Below are 11,840 nucleotides of genomic sequence, written 5' to 3' on the forward strand. Positions count from 1 at the left end.
CCTTAAAACTACAAAGTAGAACAGAACATCTTGGGACCAGATCCCCTACAGTCCCTGCCTTGTAACCTACGGGCAGAGTTACACAATTTCTGACAAGATTGTCTCCCACCTTGGATGTGTGTATGGGCATGAAGAGGAGAGAGCATTCATAGTTCCCAGTCCCAGTTCCTCCTTGCAGCTAGCCACCCTTTATTTGTTCTTGCATGGCACTTTGGCAAAGCCCAATCAAAATTGGTTTGCCTTGCAGCTGTGCTGGAGCCATTGTTTGAGTAGTCCTGCTTTAGGACCTGACCAGCTAATCCCAGCCCCTAATTCACAAAATATTTCTCTCCTAGTTCTTCAAAAGGGAGAATTCTTCAAATCTTATCTAAAGCTTTCTCCCCTCCTTCATCCCTTCTGCTCCAAAGAGCAGGTCACTTAACTCTTTACATCCTGTGATGTGTTAGTTCCCAGATCTGGCAAAAAACCCTAGCATTTTGATGGAGGTGGAGTCAGCTAATACATTATCTTCTCCCTTCAGAGGCCTGCTGGGTTCTAGGTCACTGTTTTTTTCTATTCAGCTATTAGTTTTTCCATCCTGTTCTTCTTAAACAGAGCCCATTTACTAAGTAGGTTAGGTGCTTTCAGTTTTTTTGCAGAATGGACACTCTTAAAGGTGTTCTAATGGAGAGCCAGACTACATGCAGCAAATTTAAGCTTATTCCCAATAGCTATGCCTTTCCCAGTCATCTTTTGTAGGCCCTGGAAAATAGTGTATGACTCATCAACAGCCTGTGTTAGAAAAATGAAACTGATTTAGATAAAAACATTCATACACAATCCCATACACACTAAGAAATTATTTTCCTTCTTTGATCCAGTCACATACAATAATCATAACCCGTTATACCTCGCTATTCTCCACCCTTCATACAGAAATCCTTACAGGATGTGTAACAGTGCTCTTCAGTCAATGGAACAACCGCTCCACCTCCACAGAAGATAAAAGCCCTTCTCCCTGCTCCTGCTAGCAGCTTGGCCTTCTAGCAGTTACGGGTCAGTGAGAGCTCTGGGGCAAAAGATTCCAGCTTCTAACCACAAAGCCACAGCGCTGTATCTGTGTTCGTGGCTATTGGTCCCTGGTGTTGACCCCCTCCATGTCTGAGAAATGCTGAAGAATTCAGAACTAGCGCCCATATTTCTGAGGAAAGGCACTGAAAAGCAGCATTTCCCAGTAGCCAGTTTGCCCAGCCAAGAAACAGGAGAGGTTCAATATTCCAGCCAGCTATTCCTTTGTTGAAGAAATTCATGAACAGTACCTGAAGTAGTGAAGGGGAGGAATGGACTCCTTTGCTGAAAGAAGTAACTCCCAGATTAAAGAACACGAGACAAAGTAAAGATTTTACCTCCCTCTGCTAGGAGCATTAGGGAATATCCCAGCTCTTTGAGGAGCTGCTCTGTTGAAGGCTTTCACTGGTTTGACTTTAAATTAATGAGCTGAGGTTCTTTCACTACAGATTTTTCTTGTATCTCACTTCTGGGAAGCTTTACCTAACCTACTCATTCCTCTTTAAAATATTCTCCTACTACTTTTGCAACTTCTAATACTTGTCCCCTTCTTAGAGAATTCTCTTCAGCTTTGGATTTTTCTCTCTTTCAACAATTTGGAAACTATTGTTTTGTCCTCTTGTAGAGCCAACACAGTGCAGGTGGGAGGGTGGATTGTAAATAAAGAGCTTTACATTTCTTTTGTGTCAAGCTGGGCTGTTACAGAGCTCAACAATAGCCCCCACATGATGTAACCAGCCCAGAGGTTGTTTCTACATTACACCAGTTTCCAAGGCACTGTCTCAGTTTGGTAGAGTAAGCTTCAAGTGGCTGTGAAAGTGCCCCTCAGTGTAGCAACTATGTCAAGGCCAGGAGATTCCTTGTGGTGGCCCGGTGCAGAATCACTATGAGATGACTTTCTGCTCATCCTCTTGCATTCTCACAGCCTGTGCTCGGTCTGTGGATGCACAGATGGTGCAGAGGAGGGATGAGAGGACAAACCTCACTCAGGCAAACTATGCATGCTTCTCTCTCCCTTTCCATCTCTGAAAAAAATTATTTGAAAAGAAAAGCTTCCTCTGCTTTGAATTCCTTCCAGTTTGTCTATTTGGATAATAAAATATATTCGTATTCTTCAAGTAATAAGTAACAGGTTACAGTATTTATATCTGTGAATATGTCTGGCAAGTTTCCTTGAGATAAATGTCATCTCAGATTTACATAACGTTTTAGCTCAGCTGCTGGACAGCAAAGTGTGTCCTGCCAGTAAAGTCGGTCAGAAAGTAGAATAGTTTGCTTAATTAGGTAATTTAGGGTCAAGTCTCTGTAGTCATCTGCCATAGGGGCTAGATTTATGAAAACACTGTGGCAAACTTGGAACAATGTTGTCCAATATGAATTCCCCCTGCTGTATAAATATTGCTTGTAATGATTTGTGTCCTGCCCGTATTGATTTCACTGCTTGAGCTAAGCTGCATACAAAGGGGCCTTTTCTGTTTGGTTAGAATAGTTAGCATTGCCACAGAACAGTTGCTGATCATGCAGCAGGCAATACAAAATTCCCTCTTACATTACATGGCTGCATTAATTACACTAGATGCCTTTGGCTTTGTTTTCATGAGGGGAAAGAATATCCACTTTTATTACAGAGTGCTAATGCACATAGCAATGACAACTATCTTACTCATGCTAGAGCTTCTCTGTGCTCATGAAGATGTTTAAAGTAGAGAATAATTTCTGGTAGGAATATGCTTACCAATAAAAGTATGCAAGAGTCTGAGATGAAGGATAGTTGCGTATTTAAGGCCAGTAGCACAGTACTTGGAAACGTCCAGTCTCAAAGATGTCTCCTGTGTGTGTCTCTGGGTAATTGCTTTCATTTCACTGTCCCTCCACTTCCTATCCACAGGGAGAACAGTATTTCCATTATCCACTTATCTTGAAACTAAGAATGCACTTGTCCCTAACAAACACAGACAATTTTTTTTAAGTCTCTATGTCTTGCCATAATAATAATGAAAATTTTACACCATTAAGGCTCCTTTCAGAGGATGTCCTCAAAGATGAATACTCAGACAGTAAAACCCAGTACTGTTAGAATTGCCTCGAAAAGCTTAATTTGGTATGCATATGTGCGGGCTTATTACTAAAAGCACTTATGAAGTCTTGGCAAGGTGCTTTGAGTGGCTGCCTATGGGCTTCTGTCAAAACTTTTTATTTTTTCGTATAAAACAACAACAACAGAAGCAAAGAAATAAGACAACCACCTATGCACTTTTTGCCTGTGCCTAGCTAGCTGTAGAATCAGAGCAGATCTTGCTCAAAATGAAGCCCAGATGTAGTCCTCAGAAGGTAAAGAATCTCCCCATCGGCTGTCCTTGCCTCCAGTCTCCTTTCCTTTGGTTTTACTTTTAGAGTCCTCCAACAGACACTGTGGAAAACTTTCCTATCAGCACTTGCTAGGTGTACTGCAGTGTTTTCTGTCATGTTTGTTTGTAAATGGCTTGCTTTGTATCTTAAAGCAACCCAGATCAGTCAAATTCTTCATCAGTCAGCAGTATAACTTGCTGAAATTAACTATAATCACTTTAACCAGGTATGCTTGTCACTATACACAGTCTAAGCCATGTATATTTGTGCCTGTAACATGTTTCTGGTTGATGCAATGTGATGCTCTGTGAACACCCTGACTGGAGCAGTTCTACTGTAACAGGGCTACTCAGATGCTCACACTCTGTTCTGGGGGGAGTCAGCCACCTATGCTCTCTTGTTCAGGCAGACTTTTGTTTAGAAATACAGCAATTCAAGCTTCAGTGCTCGCTGGCTAAATCTTTAAAGACATGCTCCTGGTGTGCATGGTTCTTCAGGAACAACACCTCAGTCCTGCTTAGTGAATCAGTACCTTTTCCACACTGTGTTTTCTCCTTGTTGGTAGATGCAAGGCACTGGGCTCATCCCTTGTAAAACAGTCAAACACAAGCCCTGAAAACAGTGTTTCACATCTCTTGTGCTTTTCTGCGGTACCTGATCATTTTGCCCCAGCCTTAAACCTGAGGACTGTTGAATCTGCGACTGTGATGGTCCTTATCCAACCTTTTCCTGTTCCTTATTCTCTCAAATGGTCTCAAGTTGCACCGGGGGAGGTTTAGATTGGATATTAGGAAAAATTTCTTTACCGAAAGGGTTATCAAGCATTGGAACAGGCTGTCCAGGGAAGTGGTTGAGTCACCATCCCTGGAGGTATTTAAAAGACATGGAGACGTGGCGCTTAGGGACATGGGTTAGTGGTGGACTTGGCAGTGCTAGGTTAACGGTTGGACTCGATGATCTTAAAGATCTTTTCCAACCTAAATGATTCTATGATTCTATGTCTTCTGAACCCTGTCTCCATTTGGCTTTTTGAGTCACCTTCTTCTCATCAAGGTCTTCCTTCCTATCATCCACTCCCTGAAGCCCAGTAGAAGTCCCTAGGACACAAGAGAGCTCATGTTCCCATGCTCAGCTGCTGGCAGTCGTGCAGAGCAAGTTCAGAAAGAAATCTCCATACACTCCAGCAAGTCTGTGCTGGAGCACACTCTGTACTGAACAAATCTCTTCTCAGGTTTTAGTTGCCAACTATGCCTCTGCTAAGGATGTGAAATAGATTTCTTAAAGAATGTTTATAACAGCCAAAAATTGGGAAATTTTCATTCAGCTCGTAAAAAGGGATACATCAAAGCCAAGAAGGACACCCTGACAAACTCCCTCCACAGCAGGGAGGCCCTAGGTCTTTTCAACAAAAGGTTTGCTATAAAATGTTTTTTTTTAACCTGAGCAAAACATTATTGCGCTGTCGTTTATAGAAGCAATCAGGCTGTTTGAACTAAATTCCCTGTGTTTCCTGCCCCTTCCCTCCCCAGTAAAACAAGAATAACTCTACCTGAGACTGATATGCAGTATGGATATTTTCTGCTCAAACAATTCAGGATTTTATGATGGAATCACCAGCACAGTAGTACTGCTAGTACAGAAGCAGCTTTGTGTACACAATGCACATACAGTGACAGGAAGACAGAGCTATGTGTTATGACCCCAAGGATTTGATGGAAGATAATGATGGTTTAACAATGTAATTTTAATTTAAATTATAAATACTGGGTTCCTTTGGCTTCTTAGCCTTTGGGCTGCATTCATACATCATATCACCCAGCTGTTCTTTGTGTTCTTGATGGCTAGTCCTTGGAATGATTTGAATGGCAACCGAGATGATTATCTCATGATCTCCTGACTCCAGCAATCAAGAGTTTAATAAAAACAGCAAACAAATCAAAACTGAGATTCAGCTATGGGAAACGGCAAAACAACTCTTATTGTTGTACTATGCCAGTCCCATGGGTATGCATAGCAGAGTGCAGACTGTCAAGCACTAATTAGCTACAGGGTGGAGTTCCTGAGGTCAGACCATTCTGTGGCATTGATATAATTATTTGCAAATACTTGGAAAAGCATATTGATGCTGAAAGCACCTTCAGTGATCCCATAAGTTGCAAGCAATGCACTTCATGGTTTCAGTTCTGCTGCATTCCTGACCTTTCTCCCCCTCTTATCATTGGATGCTAAATACATCAAACACTGTTAATTGTCTAAAATTTTAAGGCTACATTGTGATTTGAATTCATAAAGGAATGACAAGGGTCCCAAGTGGTCTTTGAAGCGGAAAAAGAGAGTGATGAAGACGTGTAGAAAATGAGAGGAGTGGCTGAGACAGAGTGGGTGAAGGTTTACAAAGAGCAAGCGTATGTGCACCAAAATTATCTTGCAGGTGGGGTAAGGGTTTGGACCCTGGGGATCATCCTGGTCTGCATGTAAAGACTTGGGGTTTTGGAGGGAAATGTAGAGACAACTGCTCTCCTGGGAGACTATTTCCAACAGAAACTCTGCAAACATGAAAGCCCTATTCAGAGGCCTGGCAGGACTATTGACAGCCTGACACATGGAGCACCATGGTTTTTCCCAGCATCCGAGTCCTAACCTGTAACATGCCCCCTGTCAAGAGAGGGAGAAGACAGACACTGCATATGGAGCAAAGATTAAATAGGGTGTGGTCATGGGGAACCCCAGAGAGAGAACTGAGTGTCTCTAAATGGAGAGACAGCAGTAGCACAGATTACGTATGGGCACTTCCAGCCTACAAGAAGTAGCCCTAAGAGGATGACGGAGTTCTTGACCACAAATATTCTTGTTAAAGTTTCATGTACTGTTGACTTGACAATGCCCGAAGCAATTCCTCCTCTAGTTACCTCTCTGTGTGTAACAACAGCTAAGCAGGCAAAACTTTAACTGCCCCAAACAAAAGCTTCTCTAAAGTGAAGCTTAAAGTGGAAAATGCATGTTGGTAATTCAGGACAGATTATACTGCAAGAGTCATATAACTACCCCTAAGTCAAGCGTTTCAGGGCTTAACAATATACATGTGTTATCTAGAATAGAAATTGCAGTTGGAATTTCATACCATTCCATGATCCAAAATAAATTTGTGCATAGACAAACATGTAATCTCAGAATTCAGAATTAAAAAAATGTAAGTAATCTAAACATGTTACTCCATGAGAAAAGCATAGCGTTGAGATGGGATGTTCTGGCCTGTTGTGTAATGATATTATGCAAAACTTTGCCTTTATTAAAATTTACACAAAAATACATGAAATGTGAAAGAATACAGTATACCAAGAAAAGATACCATATTGGTAGTGAAAAAAAAAGGTATTCTATGGAAAATGTCAGCAATATTGAGAGATTCCTCTGATGTCCAGTGAAGATGAGGGGTTTTTTTGTCCTATTGGAAAATCGGTCTATCCGTTTTCCAAACAGTCCTGGTTCTAATGAGTCAGTCTCTTGTTTGTAACCATAGATAAGTACAAGAAAACTTACCTCCTACAAGTTACATTACTAAATAAACAAAGGCCTTATTGGCAGCAACCTCCCAGCCATCCGTGAGAAGGTAATAGAGACTAACAGCAGGGAACATAAGCCATTCATGTCTGACTGTAGTTTAAAAATCATTTATGCCAACTGTTTTGCTTGACTTTCTTAAATAATGCCATTAAATGTTTCTTTTTTAAATAGGGTACATCAAAAAAAAGGAAGCAAACGTGGAGGATAAATAATTCTGATGATACATCTTCTACGCAAACAGTTTACCAGTGTGCTCTATATAATGACTTCCCACAGATTTTGAGGTGTGGAATAGAATCTGCTTTGCATAATCTTTTGCCTGTATTGGTAAACTGTGTATCAGGGTATTTATCATCTTTATTTTTCCAAGAAAAGTTGTAACTGAAACTCAAGGACAAATGTGTCATTTGAACTGCATTGGCAATTCAGATTCATGGCCTTTACGTTCTAAAACTCTGCTTGTATCAAAGCAAGAAACCAGTCTGAGATGACTAGTGAAGCAGGACACTTTCTTCTTAATCTCAGGCAGCTAATACTTTGTTATACCCTGAATATCTTTTTGTCCAGTTGTAGCTCACCTCTGCTGGAAAAAAGGGAGGGGGGAGGGAGGCTATTTCTGTTCAGGATCAAGCTCACATTTTTCAAGCTTGTCATTTCGCTGTCTGAATCCATAATGCATTTTAAAGAGGAAGTCAGGTATTTTACTAAAAAAGAAATTTCCACCTTTGTTTAGAGCTAGACTGCTCTCTGGTAGAAATGAAGGCCTCACAAAAAGATTGCTGGCTTGTAAAACAGGGTCTCTTTCTTCCGTATGGGGAAGGGCTCGAGTTCTTCCTCCACCAGCCAAGTTGCAAAAGCAAAAGGGTGGCAATCATCTTTACTCACCTTGTGTCAGGGGGCATCCAGTCCTTTTCAGCTGACAAAATGGAGTAGGAGGAACCCCACTCAACCGGTGAAGAGGAATTACCTTCCCCTTTGCACCTGTCGCACTTCTTGCCAGGCATAGAGCAGAATTTTCAGAGGAGCGGAGCATCCGCAGCACTTGCTGGCTCCCTGTAGATTTGTGCATCCCAGATCCTTTGAAAATTATATCTTAAATTAATGTTTTCTTTCACTGGCTAGAAGGTGCTAAACAGCCTGCTCTGTTATCAGAACTCAAGGACAGTCTTGGGATGCTCCTGCACATTACTCAGAGAAGACCTGCAGAGTGCCACACAAAGGGTGTGAAGAACTGTGCCTGCTTGCTCTTGAGCTACAACAGGCTCATGAGAAGACAAGAAGAATAGCTCTGCTCTTACTGAAGGAGGATGGACAGAGGCATCCACCATCTTACAAGATCACACCTCTACACTATAATCCAAATACTGAGCCTGCAGAGGGGCCCATGATACCTGCCTTCTGGCCTCTTTTCTCCCTCTGTATACATCTCTGTTCTGAGCCTACTTCATTGCTCTACTCTTGAACATACAACTCTTCAATTCTTTGCCCGGTTACAACTCCCTATGCTACACAGACCTCCTGTTTCCTGTGAATTGCCAACCTGCTGCTGCCCTGACACCCTATCCCAAATGCCTGAAGTAAGATCTTTATTCACAAAGCCTTAACCATGTTCCCCATTCTTCCTTACAAAATACTTCTTTTTCCCTCCTGCTATTACTGTCATGTGGCAGCCAAGCCTTTTACCTGGTTCCAACCATAGATCTCTTTTGAGAGACACTCTTTTTGACAACACTGTCAAACTGCTTCATTGCTGTCACTTGCTGAGCAAGTGTGACTTGATATCTCCCATCTTATTCCCAAGCCAGACTAAAGCTTCAAGTGAGCACCCCAGATCAGCAGTAAGGATAGAGGTATGTGGTGGAGCTACTGCAGGGAGGACATCGGAATTCTTTTGGTTGGGGCTGGTTGTAAGCACTGCACCTCCGCCTGCTCACAAGCAGGAAAAGGGGGGTAGGTGGTCCTGTACAATTTCCAGAGAACCTCTGATTTCAAAATGTACAGTTACTCACTAAAAAGGGTTGCAGAGGGAGACACTGCCAAAAAGCATGGCTTTTTCCTATGGAAATGCTGCTGCTGTTGTAGTGTTGCCCAAGAGCTGTGCTGTTTTAAAGCCGAGGCATAACAGGAGCATGTCTTTTCTGGGGGGATGTTATCAATAATCTTTCTTCTTGGGCGATGCTGCTGTGTTACCTGTTCTGTCTGTGCCAAAGGCTGGGGGGAGGCGCTTTCTATCCCATGACGCAATTACCTATATGCTTCCACCTGTCTAAGTCCCCTGTATACAGTGCCCCAAACTCCCTAAACTTCAATGTATGCTCTACTCCTATACAGGCTGCTGTTGCTGTGCCTTATTGCAGTGCCCTATTGTCTTCTGGTCTGTGGCTGGTGTGGTCTTCTGGTATTTTTTCACCAAGCTCCCGACAGAAGGCAACTGTTCTTCCTCAAAGTAAGTCTCAGTGCTGTCTTCTGATAATGGGGGATGAGGACTGCGGCAAGACCAGGCCCAGCAGTGCAGGTTCAACTGCGTTGAGCTGAACACAGGGTGATTTCAGGCTGGTTCTTGCTGTTTGGAGGCTGTATCTGTCCAAAGATGATACAGAACAGAGGCTGACAGCGATACCAGTGCTCAGCTCTGACCACTGAATGTATGCTTTTGCATAACAGAGAGGATGATGGGCTTGTGCTCAAGAAGTTCTCTACTACACATCCAACCTGACTGCAGAAGAATTTCTGTCCTGCTCAATCAACTCTCTGCTCTGCCCATGTACCTCAAGTTCAGTTATAGGCTCCCCATGGTCCAAAATAATGCCTTCTGTTTTGTTTCTCACACAATGTTTTACTTCTGCCTGGCAGCTCCATCATCTTGTTGTTCTAGCCTTTGGTTCATGACAAACATTTTCAAAACATAATACTCCTACCCTGTAGCCCCACTTCCACTGTTCCCACCATGACTTCGCATATGCCTCTAGCACTTGCCCGAAAGTACAAAGTGCTTGAGTTCCAGCTGTCTTACTTGTCTGTCACTTCACTCCTGAGCAATGGCACCCTTGAACAGTCCAGTTGCTCAAATATAGGATACCTAAGCAATGACCTCCAGCAACAAACTCTGCCAATTTAATCTGACATCCTCCAAACAGCTGCTTTGCTGAGCGATTAGAAGTGCAGCTCCCCACTTCTCTGCCTCATGCCATGCTTATCTGCCTTCCAACACTTGATCATGTTTAATTTTGCAGATCTTCTGTGAGCTAGGCCTGGGATATTAAGAGCAAGTGTCCTTTTCCCTTTGTGACAAGAGAGATGTGAAACTTCTTACTGCTAAAGATGCAAATATCCATTACTTCCACACTTGAACAACTTGTTTTCATAGTAGTTTACGTGCCGCAACAACTCATACCCACAAATAGTGACATGTAAATACCAGCAGGGAAAGAACAGAAGGAGAAGCCAAGACTTACAGTTTTCAACAAGCTGGCTGCAGTCACTCAGACACTGGTGTGATGGCTTTATAGCTTTTTGTACAACTTTACGGTGGTGAATGTAACAGGATGAGATTAAGGAAAGGATCCAGGCAGAATATCAGGCAAACACTTACAGATGGAGAGAAATAAAGTAGTCTTCCTGAGAGTTGTGATGAAATCCTCACCAACTGGGGCTTTGAATTAGGTTGGGCAAAACAGTGGGAAATCTGCTGTGGGAGCAGTAGGTAGGACTGCTTAACTGGATTTTTTTCTGTTGTTCCCCCCACCTTTTTTGATATAACTGCCCTTTAGCGGGGCTCCCACTGGAATACTTAGCAGGAGGGGAAACTAGTCTTTGGCACTACTATGTTCAAAATCTAATGTGAGGTGGCCATCAAAGCACCTCAGCTGACAGGGACAGCAAGGGATCACCCACCTGGAATTGACACCATCACATCATCCCAAGGACAAGAGCATTTCATAATTTGCTGGAGACATGATCCTTAGTTAGCTGGCTCTTGGATGTCAGTTGTGTGCACGCATCCTCTCAGGAGTGAGAAGTGAGGTGAAAGGGAGTTAAGATGTCTTGAGAAACCCAGGTAGAGTGTTGACAGTTGTGTGACATGTACTAGCAGAAAGTGTGCCACAAACCACAAAGTGGGCCTCTTCTGCAGCCTCACGACCGCGATCTTGCCTTCTGTCTGCATCTCTTCTTCCCCCTGGGCCTAGATGGAGGTTTATGGCTTTCCTGTCAGCTCTCCTCCCGGAAGACAGATGTGCTGTGTAGCTTTGATCAGTTTTCACAGCAGTCTGTTATGATTTCCTGATCAGAGAATGATGATTTCTATCCAGGCTGGAGAACATGAATTCCTTACTAGAGGACATGTGCAGAGAAGAAGGAATCAAGACCTCCTGCCCTCACAGGTGGTATTGGCAAATCAATCCTAAACAAAATACTCTTAAGAGGCTACTAGCACCCAACAGTTCTTAGTCCTTTCTTATTTCCTGTTTAGAGGCAAGGAAACCCCAAGACTCAATCAGAAGTGATGGAGCTTCAACCTCTAATCACTGACAAAAATCTTCTGGTCTGAAATTCACATGGCAGCCTAGTAAAACATTTTTCACTGTTGGCCTCAAGCTGAGCAGTCATTTGCGCTAGGCAGACAGAAACACAGATCATGGAGTCCAATATTCCTCCCCAGAAAAACTGAAATAATAATAATCAACACAAAGTGCTTGGAACACCTTCAGAGGGCAAATAACCTCTAACAAGCACACGAGAGAACTGCAATTCTGAACACCACACACATCTAAATCTGGTTTGTGTTTATAGGGGAAGGTAGAAATACAGATTTTTGAGTGAGGCTTGTTTTGCATTTACAAAATACAGAAACTAGTCTGCTGGTGGTGTTCTGACGTCTT

Source organism: Aptenodytes patagonicus, chromosome 1 (genome assembly GCF_965638725.1).
Source record: "Aptenodytes patagonicus chromosome 1, bAptPat1.pri.cur, whole genome shotgun sequence".
NCBI classification, from domain to species: domain Eukaryota; kingdom Metazoa; phylum Chordata; class Aves; order Sphenisciformes; family Spheniscidae; genus Aptenodytes; species Aptenodytes patagonicus.